The sequence below is a fragment of the Aegilops tauschii genome, chromosome 6 (genome assembly GCF_002575655.3).
Source record: "Aegilops tauschii subsp. strangulata cultivar AL8/78 chromosome 6, Aet v6.0, whole genome shotgun sequence".
Classification (NCBI taxonomy): domain Eukaryota; kingdom Viridiplantae; phylum Streptophyta; class Magnoliopsida; order Poales; family Poaceae; genus Aegilops; species Aegilops tauschii.
Genome location: NC_053040.3, coordinates 113636950 through 113653981, shown reverse-complemented (window position 1 = coordinate 113653981; position 17032 = coordinate 113636950).

Genomic DNA, 17032 nt, shown 5'->3' with positions numbered 1-17032 from the left:
CTAGGGCTGGCCGCCTCCTCTTGGGGTGGAAACCCTAGAGGGGGGGCGCAGCCCCCCCCTATATATAGTTGAGGTTTGGGCTGCCCATGACACATGAGAACGTCTCTCTTTCGGCGCAGCCCTACCCCTCTCCCTCCTCCTCCTCTCCCGCGGTGCTTGGCGAAGCCCTGCGGGATTGCCACGCTCCTCCATCACCACCACGCCGTCGTGCTGCTGCTGGATGGAGTCTTCCCCAACCTCTCCCTCTCTCCTTGCTGGATCAAGGCGTGGGAGACGTCACCGGGCTGCACGTGTGTTGAACGCGGAGGCACCGTTCTTCGGTGCTTAGATCGGAATTAACCGCGATCTGAATCGCTACGAGTACGACTCCCTCATCCGCGTTCTTGCAACGCTTCCGCATCGCGATCTACAATGGTATGTAGATGCACTCCCCTTCCCCTCATTGCTAGATTACTCCATAGATTGATCTTGGTGATGCGTAGAAAATTTTGAATTTCTGCTACGTTCCCCAACACGAATATCTTGCCTTCGGATCTGTGATAGAAGGTGTACCCAACAGTTTCCTTTGGGTATCCTATGAAGACGCATTTCTTCGATTTGGGTTCGAGCTTATCAGGTTGAAACTTTTTCACATAAGCATCGCAACCCCAAACTTTAAGAAACGACAACTTAGGTTTCTAGCCAAACCATAGTTCATACGGTGTCATCTCGACGGATTTAGATGGTGCCCTATTTAACGTGAATGTAGTTGTCTCTAATGCATAACCCCAAAAAATGATAGTGGTAAATCGGTAAGAAACATCATAGATTGCACTATATCCAATAAAGTACGGTTATGACGTTCGAACACACCATTACGCTGTGGTGTTTCGGGTGGCATGAGTTTGTGAAACTATTCCACATTGTTTTAATTGAAGGCCAAACTCGTAACTCAAATATTCGTCTTCGCGATCAAATAGCAGAAAACTTTATTTTCTTGTTACGATGATTCTCCACTTCACTCTGAAATTCTTTGAACTTTTCAAATGTTTCAGACTTGTGTTTCATCAAGAAGATATACCCATATTTGCTCAAATCATCTGTGAAGGTTAGAAAATAACGATACCCACCGCGATCCTCCACACTTATCAGACCGCATACATCAGTATGTATTATTTCCAATAATTCAGATGCTCGCTCCATTGTTCCAGAGAACGGAGTCTTAGTCATCTTGCCCATGAGGCATGGTTCGCAAGCATCAAATGATTCATAATCAAGTGATTCCAAAAGCCCATCAGCATGGAGTTTCTTCATGCGCTTTACACCAATATGGCCTAAACGGCAGTGCCACAAATAAGTTGCACTATCATTATTAACTTTGTATCTTTTGGCTTCAATATTATGAATATGTGTATCACTACGATCGAGATCCAACAAACTATTTGAAGGAAATATGCCCTAGAGGCAATAATAAAGTTGTAATTTATATTTCCTTATATCATGATAAATGTTTATTATTCATGCTAGAATTGTATTAACCGGAAACTTAGTACATGTGTGAATACATAGACAAACAGAGTGTCACTAGTATGCCTCTACTTGACTAGCTCGTTGAATCAAAGATGGTTAAGTTTCCTAGCCATAGACATGAGTTTGTTGGGGAACGTAGTAATTTCAAAAAAATTCCTACGCACGCGCAAGATCATGGTGATGTTGGGGATCGTAGCAGAAATTTAAAATTTTCTACGCATCACCAAGATCAATCTATGGAGTCATCTAGCAACGAGAGAGAGGAGTGCATCTACATACCCTTGTAGATCGCGAGTGGAAGCGTTCAAGTGAACGGGGTTGATGGAGTCGTACTCGTCGTGATCCAAATCACTGATGACCGAGCGCCGAACGGACGGCACCTCCGCGTTCAACACACGTACGGAGCAGCGATGTCTCCTCCTTCTTGATCCAGCAAGGGGGAAGGAGAGGTTGATGGAGATCTAGCAGCACGACGGTGTGGTGGTGGAAGTAGCGGGGATCTCGGCAGGGCTTCGCCAAGCTCAGCGAGAGGGAGAGGTGTCACGGGAGGGAGAGGGAGGCGCCAGGGGCTGTGGTGCGGCTGCCCTCCCTCCCCTCCACTATATATAGGGGCCCTGGGGGGGCGCCGGCCCCTAGGAGATCCAATCTCCAGGGGGGGGGGCGGCCAAGGGGGGTGGCTTGCCCCCCAAGCCAAGTGGGGCGCCCCCCACCCTAGGGTTTCCAACCCTAGGCGCAGGGGAGGCCCAAGGGGGGCGCACCAGCCCACCAGGGGCTGGTTCCCTTCCCCTCTTCAGCCCATGGGGCCCTCCGGGATAGGTGGCCCCACCCGGTGGACCCCCGGGACCCTTCCGGTGGTCCCGGTACAATACCGGTGACCCCCGAAACTTTCCCGGTGGCCGAAACTGGACTTCCTATATATAATTCTTCACCTCCAGACCATTCCGGAACTCCTCGTGACGTCCGGGATCTCATCCGGGACTCCGAACAAATTTCGGGTTACCACATAGTAATATCTCTACAACCCTAGCATCACCGAACCTTAAGTGTGTAGACCCTACGGGTTCGGGAGACACGCAGACATGACCGAGACGACTCTCCGGTCAATAACCAACAGCGGGATCTGGATACCCATGTTGGCTCCCACATGTTCCACGATGATCTCATCGGATGAACCACGATGTCGAGGATTCAATCAATCCCGTATACAATTCCCTTTGTCAATCGGTACGTTACTTGCCCGAGATTCGATCGTCGGTATACCAATACCTCGTTCAATCTCGTTACCGGCAAGTCACTTTACTCGTACCGTAATGCATGATCCCGTGACCAACCACTTGGTCACTTTGAGCTCATTATGATGATGCATTACCGAGTGGGCCCAGAGATACCTCTCCGTCATACGGAGTGACAAATCCCAGTCTCGATCCGTGTCAACCCAACAGACACTTTCAGAGATACCTGTAGTGTACCTTTATAGTCACCCAGTTACGTTGTGACGTTTGGTACACCCAAAGCACTCCTACGGCATCCGGGAGTTACACGATCTCATGGTCTAAGGAAATGATACTTGACATTGGAAAAGCTCTAGCAAACGAACAACACGATCTTTGTGCTATGCTTAGGATTGGGTCTTGTCCATCACATCATTCTCCGAATGATGTGATCCCGTTATCAATGACATCCAATGTCCATAGTCAGGAAACCATGACTATCTGTTGATCAACGAGCTAGTCAACTAGAGGCTTACTAGGGACATGTTGTGGTCTATGTATTCACACATGTATTACGATTTCCGGATAACACAATTATAGCATGAACAATAGACAATTATCATGAACAAGGAAATATAATAATAACCATTTTATTATTGCCTCTAGGGCATATTTCCAGCAGTCTCCCACTTGCACTAGAGTCAATAATCTAGTTTACATTGTGATGAATCGAACACCCATAGAGTTCTGGTGTTGATCATGTTTTGCTCTAGGGAGAGGTTTAGTCAACGGATCTGCTACATTCAGGTCCGTATGTACTTTACAAATATCTATGTCTCCATTTTGAACATTTTCACGAATGGAGTTGAAGCGATGCTTGATATGCCTGGTCTTCCTGTGAAACCTGGGCTCCTTGGCAAGGGCAATAGCTCTAGTGTTGTCACAGAAGAGAGTCATCGGGCCCGACGCATTGGGAATCACCCCTAGGTCGGTAATGAACTCCTTTATCCAGATTGCTTTTTGTGCTGCCTCTGAGGCCGCCATGTACTCCGCTTCACATGTAGATCCCGCCACGATGCTTTGCTTGCAACTGCACCAGATTACTGCCCCACCATTCAAAATATACACGTATCCGGTTTGTGAATTAGAGTCATCCAGATCTGTGTCGAAGCTAGCATCGACGTAACCCTTTACGACGAGCTCTTCGTCACCTCCATATACGAGAAACATATCCTTAGTCCTTTTCAGGTACTTCAGGATATTCTTGACCGCTGTCCAGTGTTCCATGCCGGGATTACTTTGGTACCTTCCTACCAAACTTATGGCAAGGTTTACATCAGTTCTGGTACACAGCATGGCATACATAATAGACCCTATGGCCGAGGCATAGGGGACGACACTCATCTTTTCTCTATCTTCTGCCGTGGTCGGGCATTGAGCCGTGCTCAATCGCACACCTTGCAATACAGGCAAGAACCCCTTCTTGGACTGATCCATATTGAACTTCTTCAATATCTTGTCAAGGTACGTACTCTGTGAAAGACCAATGAGGCGTCTTGATCTATCTCTATAGATCTTGATGCCTAATATATAAGCAACTTCTCCAAGGTCCTTCATTTAAAAACACTTATTCAAGTAGGCCTTTATACTTTCCAAGAATTCTATATCATTTCCCATCAATAGTATGTCATCCACATATAATATGAGAAATGCTACAGAGCTCCCACTCTCTTTCTTGTAAACACAGGCTTCTCCATAAGTCTGTGTAAACCCAAACGCTTTGATCATCTCATCAAATCGAATGTTCCAACTCCGAGATGCTTGCACCAGCCCATAGATGGAGCGCTGGAGCTTGCATACCTTGTTAGCATTCTTAGGATCGACAAAACCTTCCGGCTGCATCATATACAATTCTTCCTTAAGAAACCTTCCGGCTGCATCATTAACTTCCTCCCCAGTCGGTGTAGGCACCACAGGAACATTTTCCCACGCTGCGCTACTTTCCGGTTCGGAAGGGGTGACTATCACCTCATCAAGTTCCACTTTCCTCCCACTCAATTATTTCGAGAGAAACTCCTTCTCCAGAAAGGACCCGTTCTTGGCAATGAAGATCTTGCCTTCGGATCTGAGGTAGAAGGTATACCCAATAGTTTCCTTAGGGTATCCTATGAAGACGCATTTTTCCGACTTGGGTTCGAGCTTTTCAGGTTGAAGTTTCTTGACATAAGCATCGCATCCCCAAACATTTAGAAACGACAGCTTAGGTTTCTTCCCAAACCATAATTCATACGGTGTCGTCTCAACGGATTTCGATGGAGCCCTATTTAAAGTGAATGCGGCAGTCTCTAAAGCATAGCCCCAAAATGAGAGCGGTAGATCGGTAAGAGACATCATAGATCGCACCATATCCAATAGACTGCGATTACGACGTTCGGACACACCATTTCGCTGAGGTGTTCCAGGCGGCGTGAGTTGTGAAACTATTCCACATTTCCTTAAGTGTGTGCCAAATTCGTGACTCAAATGTTCCCCTCCACGATCTGATCGTAAGAACTTTATTTTCCTGTCACGTTGATTCTCAACCTCACTCTGAAATTCCTTGAACTTTTCAAAGGTCTCAGACTTGTGTTTCATTAGGTAGACATACCCATATCTACTCAAGTCATCAGTGAGAGTGAGAACATAACGATAGCCACCGCGAGCCTCAACACTCATTGGACCGCACACATCGGTATGTATGATTTCCAATAAGTTGGTTTCTCGCTCCATTGTTCCGGAGAACGGAGTCTTGGTCATCTTACCCATGAGGCATGGTTCGCACGTGTCAAATGATTCGTAATCAAGAGACTCCAAAAGTCCATCTGCATGGAGCTTCTTCATGCGCTTGACACCAATGTGACCAAGGCGGCAGTGCCACAAGTATGTGGGACTATCATTATCAACTTTACATCTTTTGGTATTCACACTATGAATATGTGTAACATCACGTTCGAGATTCATTAAGAATAAACCATTGACCAGCGGGGCATGACCATAAAACATATCTCTCATATAAATAGTACAACCATTATTCTCGGATTTAAATGAGTAGCCATCTCGAATTAAACGAGATCCTGATACAATGTTCATGCTCAAAGCTGGCACTAAATAACAATTATTGAGGTTTAAAACTAATCCCGTAGGTAAATGTAGAGGTAGCGTGCCGACGGCGATCACATCGACCTTGGAACCATTCCCGACGCGCATCGTCACCTCGTCCTTCGCCAGTCTCCGCTTATTCCGCAACTCCTGTTTTGAGTTACAAATATGAGCAACCGCACCGGTATCAAATACCCAGGAGCTACTACGAGTACTGGTAAGGTACACATCAATTACATGTATATCACATATACCTTTCGTGTTGCCGGCCTTCTTGTCCGCTAAGTATTTGGGGCAGTTCCGCTTCGAGTGACCACTTCCCTTGCAATAAAAGCACTCAGTCTCAGGCTTGGGTCCATTCTTTGGCTTCTTCCCGGCAACTGGCTTACCGGGCGCGGCAACTCCCTTGCCGTCCTTCTTGAAGTTCTTCTTACCCTTGCCTTTCTTGAACTTAGTGGTTTCATTCACCATCAACACTTGATGTTCCTTTCTGATCTCCACCTCCGCTGATTTCAGCATTGAATATACCTCAGGAATGGTCTTTTCCATCCCCTGCATATTGAAGTTCATCACAAAGCTCTTGTAGCTTGGTGGAAGCGACTGAAGGATTCTGTCAATGACCGCGTCATCCGGGAGATTAACTCCCAGCTGAGTCAAGCGGTTGTGCAACCCAGACATTTTGAGTATGTGCTCACTGACAGAACTATTTTCCTCCATCTTACAACTGAAGAACTTGTCGGAGACTTCATATCTCTCGACCCGGGCATGAGCTTGGAAAACCATTTTCAGCTCTTCGAACATCTCAAATGCTCCGTGTTGCTCAAAACGCTTTTGGAGCCCCGGTTCTAAGCTGTAAAGCATGCCGCACTGAATGAGGGAGTAATCATCAGCACGTGATTGCCAAGCGTTCATAACGTTTTGGTTCTCTGGGATGGGTGCGTCACCTAGCGGTGCTTCTAGGACATAATCTTTCTTGGCAGCTATGAGGATGATCCTTAGGTTCCGGACCCAGTCCGTATAGTTACTGCCATCATCTTTCAGCTTGGTTTTCTCTAGGAACGCGTTGAAGTTGAGGGCAACGTGGGCCATTTGATCTACAAGACATATTGTAAAGATTTTAGACTAAGTTGATGATAATTAAGTTCATCTAATCAAATTATTCAATGAACTCCCACTCAGATAGACATCCCTCTAGTCATCTAAGTGAAACATGATCCGAGTCAACTAGGTCGTATCCGATCATCACGTGAGACGGACTAGTCAACATCGGTGAACATCTTCATGTTGATCGTATCTTCTATACGACTCATGCTCAACCTTTCGGTCTTCCGTGTTCCGAGGCCATGTCTGTACATGCTAGGCTCGTCAAGTCAACCTAAGTGTATTGCGTGTGTAAATCTGGCTTACACCCGTTGTATTCGAACGTTAGAATCTATCACACCCGATCATCACGTGGTGCTTCGAAACAACGAACCTTCGCAACGGTGCACAGTTAGGGGGAACACTTTCTTGAAATTATTATAAGGGATCATCTTACTTACTACCGTCGATCTAAGCAAATAAGATGTAAAACATGATAAACATCACATGCAATCAAATAGTGACATGATATGGCCAATATCATTTTGCTCCTTTGATCTCCATCTTCGGGGCGCCATGATCATCTTTGTCACTGGCATGGCACCATGATCTCCATCATCGTGTCTTCATGAAGTTGTCACGCCAACGATTACTTCTACTTCTATGGCTAACGTGTTTAGCAATAAAGTAAAGTAATTTACATGGCGTTATTCAATGACACGCAGGTCATACTAAAAATAAAGACAACTCCTATGGCTCCTGCCGGTTGTCATACTCATCGACATGCAAGTCGCGATTCCTATTACAAGAACATGATCAATCTCATACATCACATATATTTCATTCATCACATCCTTTCTGGCCATATCACATCACAAGGCATATGCTGCAAAAACAAGTTAGACGTCCTCTAATTGTTGTTGCATGTTTTTACGTGGCTTCTATAGGTTTCTAGCAAGAACGTTTCTTACCTACGTAAAACCACAACGTGATATGCCAATTTCTATTTACCCTTCATAAGGACCCTTTTCATCGAATCCGTTCTGACTAAAGTGGGAGAGACAGACACCCGCTAGCCACCTTATGCAACTAGTGCATGTCAGTCAGTGGAACCTGTCTCACGTAAGCGTACGTGTAAGGTCGGTCCGGGCCGCTTCATCCCACGATGCCGCCGAAACAAGATAAGACTAGTAGTGGCAAGAAAATTGACAACATCTACGCCCACAACAAGTTTGTGTTCTACTCGTGCATAGAAACTACGCATAGACCAAGCTCATGATGCCACTGTCGGGGATCGTAGCAGAAATTTAAAATTTTCTACGCATCACCAAGATCAATATATGGAGTCATCTAGCAACGAGAGAGAGGAGTGCATCTACATACCCTTGTAGATCGCGAGCGGAAGCGTTCAAGTGAACGGGGTTGATGGAGTCGTACTCGTCGTGATCCAAATCACCGATGACCGAGCGCCGAACGGACGGCACCTCCGCGTTCAACACACGTACGGAGCAGCGACGTCTCCTCCTTCTTGATCCAGCAAGGGGGAAGGAGAGGTTGATGGAGATCCAGCAGCACGACGGCGTGGTGGTGGAAGTAGCGGGGATCTCGGCAGGGCTTCGCCAAGCTCAGCGAGAGGGAGAGGTGTCACGGGAGGGAGAGGGAGGCGCCAGGGGCTGTGGCGCGGCTGACCTCCCTCCCCTCCACTATATATAGGGGCCCTGGGGGGGGGGCGCCGGCCCCTGGGAGATCCAATCTCCAGGGGGGCGGCGGCCAAGATGGGTGGCTTGCCCCCCAAGCCAAGTAGGGCGCCCCACCACCCTAGGGTTTCCAACCCTAGGCGCAGGGGAGGCCCAAGGGGGGCGCACCAGCCCACCAGGGGCTGGTTCCCTTCCCCTCTTCAGCCCATGGGGCCCTCCGGGATAGGTGGCCCCACCCGGTGGACCCCCGGGACCCTTCCGGTGGTCCCGGTACAATACCGGTGACCCCCGAAACTTTCCCGGTGGCCGAAACTGGACTTCCTATATATAATTCTTCACCTCCGGACCATTCCGGAACTCCTCGTGACGTCCGGATCTCATCCGGGACTCCGAACAAATTTCGGGTTACCGCATACTAATATCTCTACAACCCTAGCATCACCGAACCTTAAGTGTGTAGACCCTACGGGTTCGGGAGACACGCAGACATGACCGAGACGACTCTCCGGTCAATAACCAACAACGGGATCTGGATACCCATGTTGGCTCCCACATGTTCCACGATGATCTCATCGGATGAACCACGATGTCGAGGATTCAATCAATCCCGTATACAATTCCCTTTGTCAATCGGTACGTTACTTGCCCGAGATTCGATCGTCGGTATCCCAATACCTCGTTCAATATCGTTACCGGCAAGTCACTTTACTCGTACCGTAATGCATGATCCCGTGACCAACCACTTGGCCACTTTGAGCTCATTATGATGATGCATTACCGAGTGGGCCCAGAGATACCTCTCCGTCATACGGAGTGACAAATCCCAGTCTCGATCCGTGTCAACCCAACAGACACTTTCAGAGATACCTGTAGTGTACCTTTATAGTCACCCAGTTACGTTGTGACGTTTGGTACACCCAAAGCACTCCTACGGCATCCGGGAGTTACACGATCTCATGGTCTAAGGAAATGATACTTGACATTGGAAAAGCTCTAGCAAATGAACAACACGATCTTTGTGCTACGCTTAGGATTGGGTCTTGTCCATCACATCATTCTCCTAATGATGTGATCACGTTATCAATGACATCCAATGTCCATAGTCAGGAAACCATGACTATTTGTTGATCAACGAGCTAGTCAACTAGAGGCTTACTAGGGACATGTTGTGGTCTATGTATTCACACATGTATTACGATTTCCGGATAACACAATTATAGCATGAACAATAGACAATTATCATGAACAAGGAAATATAATAATAACCATTTTATTATTGCCTCTAGGGCATATTTCCAACAGGTGATGCATAGCAACGAGAGGGGAGAGTGTTGTCCATGTACCCTTGTAGACCGAAAGCGGAAGCGTTAGCACAACGCGGTTGATGTAGTCGTACGTCTTCACGATCCGACTGATCCAAGTACCGAACGTACGGCACCTCCGAGTTCAGCACACGTTCAACTCGATGACGTCCCGCGAACTCCGATCCAGCAGAGCTTCACGGGAGAGTTCCGTCAGCACGACAGCGTGATGACGGTGATGATGTTGCTACCGACGCAGGGGTTCGCCTAAGGACCGCCATGATATGACCGAGGTGGAATGTGGTGGAGGGGGGCACCGCACACGGCTGGGAGAGATCAACAGATCAACTTGTGTGTCTAGAGGTACCCCCTGCCCCCGTACATAAAGGAGCAAGGGGGAGAGGCGGCCGACCAAGGAGGGCGCGCCAAGGGGGGAGTCCTACTCCCACCGGGAGTAGGACTCCTCCTTTCCTTGTTGGAGTAGGAGAAGGGAAGGAAGGGAGAGAGGAGAAGGAAAAAGGGGGGCGCCGCCCCCCTCCTTGTCCAATTCGTACTAGAGGGGGAGGGGGCGCGCGGCTGCCCTGGCCGCCCCTCCTCTTCTCCCACTGAGGTCCATTAGGCCCAATATACTCCCCAGGGGGTTCCGGTAACCCCCCGGTACTCCAGTAAATGCCCGAAACCTCCCGAAACACTTCCGGTGTCCGAACATAGTCATCCAATATATCGGTCTTTATGTCTCGACCATTTCGAGACTCCTCGTCATGTCCGTGATCATATCCGGGACTCCGAACTACGTTCGGTACATCAAAACACAAAAACTCATAATACCGATCGTCACCAAAGTTAAAGTGTGCGGACCCTACGGGTTCGAGAACTATGTAGACATGACCGAGACACATCTCCGGTCAATAACCAATAGCGGAACGTGGATGCTCATATTGGCTCCCACATATTCTACGAAGATCTTTATTGGTCAAACCGCATAACAACATACGTTGTTACCTTTGTCATCGGTATGTTACTTGCCCGAGATTCGATCGTCGGTATCTCAATACGTAGTTCAATCTCGTTACCGGCAAGTCTCTTTACTTGTTATGTAATGCATCATCCCGCAACTAACTCATTAGTCACATTGCTTGCAAGGTTTATAGTGATGTGCATTACCGAGAGGGCCCAGAGATACCTCTCCGACAATCGGAGTGACAAATCCTATTCTCGAAATACGCCAACTCAACAAGTACCTGCGGAGACACCTGTAGAGCACCTTTATAATCACCCAGTTACGTTGTGACGTTTGGTAGCACACAAAGTGTTCCTCTGGTAAACGGGAGTTGCATAATCTCATAGTCATATGAACATGTATAAGTCATGAAGAAAGCAATAGCAACATACTAAACGATCAAGTGCTAAGCTAACGGAATGGGTCAAGTCAATCACATCATTCTTCTAATGAAGTGATCCTGTTAATCAAATGACAACTCATGTCCATGGCTAGGAAACTCAACCATCTTCGATTAACGAGCTAGTCAAGTAGAGGCATACTAGTGACACTATGTTTGTCTATGTATTCACACATGTATTATGTTTCCGGTTAATACAATTCTAGCATGAATGATAAACATTTATCATGATATGAGGAAATAAATAATAACTTTATTATTGCCTCTAGGGCATATTTCCTTCAGTCTCCCACTTGCACTAGAGTCAATAATGTAGATTACACAGTAATGATTCTAACACACATGGAGTTTTGGTGCTGATCAAGTTTTGCTCGTGGAAGAGGCTTAGTCAACGGGTCTGCAACATTCAGATCCGTATGTATGTTGCAAATCTCTATGTCTCCCACCTGGACTTGGTCTCGGATGGAATTGAAGCGTCTCTTGATGTGCTTGGTTCTCTTGTGAAATCTGGATTCCTTTGCCAAGGCAATTGCACCAGTATTGTCACAAAAGATTTTCATTGGACCCGATGCACTAGGTATGACACCTAGATCGGATATGAACTCCTTCATTTGCTGCTTCCAAAGCAGCTATGTACTCCGCTTCACACGTAGATCCCACTACGACGCTTTGTTTAGAACTGCACCAACTGACAGCTCCACCGTTCAATGTAAACACGTATCCGGTTTGCGATTTAGAATCGTCCGGATCAGTGTCAAAGCTTGCATCGATGTAACCATTTACGACTAGCTCTTTGTCACCTCCATAAACGAGAAACATATCCCTAGTCCTTTTCAGGTATTTCATTATGTTCTTGACCGCTGTCCAGTGATCCACTCCTGAATTACTTCGGTACCTCCCTGCTAAGCTAATAGCAAGGCACACATCAGGTCTGGTACACAGCATTGCATACATGATAGAGCCTATGGTTGAAGCATAGGGAACATCTTTCATTTTCTCTCTATCTTCTGGAGTGCTGGGGCATTGAGTCTGACTCAACTTCACACCTTGTAACATAGTCAAGAACCCTTTCTTTGCTTGATCCATTTTGAACTTTTTCAAAACTTTGTCAAGGTATGTGCTTTGTGAAAGTCCTATCAAGCGTCTTGATCTATCTCTATAGATCTTGATGCCCAATATGTAAGCAGCTTCACCGAGGTATTTCATTGAAATTTTTTTATTCAAGTATCCTTTTATGCTATCCAGTAATTCTATATCATTTCCAATCAGTAATATGTCATCCACACATAATATTAGAAATGCTACAGAGCTCCTACTCACTTTCTTGTAAATACAGGCTTCTCCAAAAGTCTGTATAAAACCATATGCTTTGATCACACTATCAAAACGTTTATTCCAACTCCGAGAGGCTTGCACCAGTCCATAAATGGATCGCTGGAGCTTGCACACTATGTTAGCTCCCTTTGGATCGACAAAACCTTCCGGTTGCATCATATACAACTCTTCTTCCAGAAATCCATTTAACGTGAATGCAGCCGTCTCTAAAGCATAACCCCAAAACGATAGTGGTAAATCAGTAAGAGACATCATAGGTCGCACCATATCTAGTAAAGTATGATTACGACATTCGGACACGCCATTACTGTCGTGGAATTGTCACGGCAGATGTCCTAATGTGAGGACTTAGTCGTGAGGCCAACGCATCTATGTGGTAGCTTGAGAGGGGTTGAGCAGAATCGAGAGACGCAACACAAGACAAGGGTTTATTCAGCTTCGGGCCCCGGGAAATATCATCCGGTAATAACCCTACATGCTGTTTGAGGCTAGGTCTCATTATGCTCATGAGGGTGACGCTGTAAATCCGGCTCTCCTCTAGTTGTGTCTAGCCCTAGAGATTGTTTCTTGCCCCCCTCTTGGGGTGCCCTGCCCCTCCTTATATAAGTAGAAGGGGCGGGTTACATGTAGAGTCCATCTCGGACTAAGACTTAAACTATACTGACCTCATCACGGGCCTCTCTCCATGGGCTTCTTAACATCTTGGGCTTCTTAAGATCTGGCTTACGATCTGACTTACCATCTGGCTTACCGTCTGGCTTAACATCTGCCGGCTTAACTGTCCGGCTTATATGACTGTGTCTGCCGGGTTACATGACTGTGTCTGCCGGGTTACATGACTGTGTCTTCCGGGTTACATGACTGTGTCTGCCGGGTTACATGACTGTGTCCGCCGGGTTACATGACTATGTCCGCCGGGTTACATGACTGTGTCTGCTAGCTTACAATGCTTAACTGTTCCCGCCGGCTTATAGTCTGCCTGGTCACCAATGAAACATCAAGTCCCAGCCGGGTCATATTTCCGGCCGGGTCATACCGTGGAGTATATCCCCGACAATTACGCTGTGGTGTTCCGGGTGGCGTGAGTTGCGAAACTATTCCGCATTGTTTCAAATGTAGACCAAACTCGTAACTCAAATATTCTCCTCCACGATCAGATCGTAGAAACTTTATTTTCTTGTTACGACGATTTTCCACTTCACTCTGAAATTCTTTGAACTTTTCAAATGTTTCAGACTTATGTTTCATTAAGTAGATATACCCATATTGATACGTCTCCAACGTATCTATAATTTTTGATTGTTCCATACTATATTATATTCTGTTTTGTACATTAATGAGCTTTATTCTATACTTTTATATTATTTTTGGGACTAACCTATTAACCGGAGGCCCAGCCCAGAATTGCTGTTTTTTTGCCTATTTCAGAGTTTCGCAGAAAAAGAATATCAAACGGAGTCCAAGCGGAATGAAACCTTCGGGAACGTGATTTTTGGAACGAACGTGATCCAGAGGACTTGGACCCTACGTCAAGACATCAACCAGGAAGGCACGAGGTAGGGGGCGCGCCTACCCCCCTGGGCGCGCCCTCCACCCTCGTGGGCCCCACGTTGCTCCACCGACGTACTTCTTCCTCCTATATATACCTACGTACCCCCAAACTATGTACCGCCAAAAACCTAATTCCACCACCGCAACCTTCTGTACCCGTGAGATCCCATCTTGGGGCCTTTTCCGGAGCTCCGCCGGAGGGGGCATCGATCACGGAGGGCTTCTACATCAACACCATAGCCTCTCGGATGATGTGTGAGTAGTTTACCTCAGACCTTCGGGTCCATAGTTATTATCTAGATGGCTTCTTCTCTCTTTTTGGATCTCAATACAATGTTCTCCCCCTCTCTTGTGGAGATCTATTCGATGTAATCTTCTTTTGCGGTGTGTTTGTTGAGACCGATGAATTGTGGGTTTATGATCAAGTTTATCTATGAACAATATTTGAATCTTCTCTGAATACTTTTATGTATGATTGGTTATCTTTGCAAGTCTCTTCGAATTATCAGTTTGGTTTGGCCTACTAGATTGATCTTTCTTGCAATGGGAGAAGTGCTTAGCTTTGGGTTCAATCTTGCGGTGTCCTTTCCCAGTGACAGTAGGGGCAGCAAGGCACGTATTGTATTGTTGCCATCGAGGATAACAAGATGGGGTTTATATCATATTGCATGAGTTTATCCCTCTACATCATGTCATCTTACTTAAAGCGTTACTCTGTTCTTTTGAACTTAATACTCTAGATGCATGCTGGATAGCGGTCGATGTGTGGAGTAATAGTAGTAGATGCAGGCAGGAGTCGGTCTACTTGTTGCGGACGTGATGCCTATATACATGATCATACCTAGATATTCTCATAACTATGCTCAATTCTGTCAATTGCTCAACAGTAATTTGTTTACCCACCATAATACTTATGCTCTCGAGAGAAGCCACTAGTGAAACCTATGGCCCCCGGGTCTATTTTCCATCATATTTAATCTCCCGATAACAAGCTATTTCTGGCGCCGTTTTTATTTTGCTTTCTTTACTTTGCATCTTTATCATAAAAATACCAAAAATATTATCTTATCATATCTATCAGATCTCACTCTCGTAAGTGACCGTGAAGGGATTGACAACCCCTTTATTGCGTTGGTTGCGAGGATTTATTTGTTTGTGTAGGTGCGAGGGACTCGTGCGTGGCCTCCTACTGGATTGATACCTTGGTTCTCAAAAACTGAGGGAAATACTTACGCTGCTTTACTGCATCACCCTTTCCTCTTCAAGGGAAAACCAACGCAGTGCTCAAGAGGTAGCAAGAAGGATTTCTGGCGCCGTTGCCGGGGAGGCTCACACCAAGTCAAGTCAAGATTTGATTTCTCGTCAACGAGCCATTTCTGGCGCCGTTGTGGGAGTCTACGCAAAAGTCAACATACCAAGTACCCATCACAAACCCTTATCTCCCGCATTACATTATTTGCCATTTGCCTCTCGTTTTCCTCTCCCCCACTTCACCTTTGCCGTTTTATTCGCCCTCCTTCCGTTTGATCTTGTGTTACCATGTGCCTTCTTTTTGCTTGCATCTTCGCTTGCTAAAAGTTTATGGATCCGCATCCCCTTGCTAATCTCTTTAAGAGATCCGATTATGATGAACCTATTGCTAGTGAGTTGAGTGCACTAGATTATCTTTATGAGGTTTTGCTTGAAATTCGTGAATCTGAAAATTGTGATGAAGTGCTTTATAAAGTGATTCACGATAGATCTTTGAATAAAAAGCATGATTGCAATGATGTTACTATAAATTCTCTTGATGTCAATTGTGCTAATAATATGCAAAACCCTAAGCTTGGGGATGCTAGTTTTGCTATGTCTACTACTTGTTGCAATGATCATGATTGGGGTGATTCTTCTTATGATCTTGAAAATTTATTTAAGCCCCATGATAATTATGAGATTGATAATAGTGTTTGAAATAATATTGAAAGTGGGTTTGGAAGAGTGTCAACTTTTGATCCCACATATTTGGAGAATGTTCAATCTTATGAAGTTTTTCATAAAAGTGGGTTTGGAGAGGTCATGACTTTAGTTAATGATAAGCCCACTATTTTGGAAGAGTGTCAACTTTGCATGCATGTGGATCGTATTGAGAATATATTATGTGATAGCTATTTTGGTGAATTTGCTTATGATCCTACATGTAATTATTGTAGAACTCCATTATATTCATATCACTTGTAGCCCCCAAGTGCCGGGTCATTATGATATAATGAGCAGGGACTTTGTAAATATGATCATGTAAACTTGAGCAGCAACGTGTAGCCCCCAAGGGCCGGCTCAGTAAGATAATACTGAGCTGAGACTTTGTATATAATTCATTAATGATAACATCATATGATGTAATCTCCACCATGGGGCTTGAACCCACGTCCATAAGGTTAAGAGCTTTGTACTCTACCAACTGAGTAGTGGACCTTTCAATATAATGAACTGAGGCTTGTGTACCTTGAATTTTTGACATGAGCAATTGGTAGCCCCCAAGGGCCGTCTCATTACAATGGGATGAGTTGGGTCTTCAATAAGTTGGTCAAAAAATTGACTTTACATTAGCCCCCAAGTGCCATGGTGCATGCTGGCAGTGACATGGGACTTGCATATTTGATGTGATCTCAATTTGAATAATGTAGCCCCCAAGTGCCGGGTCGTAAGCCTGCAGCGACTCGGGACTATTCCCTCCATTGTGAAAATAAATCATGTCCATTAATAAAATAATAATCATTGCGCTAAAGCGACTTTGAAGACCTCCATCAAAATATTGGCTATTGATAACCATA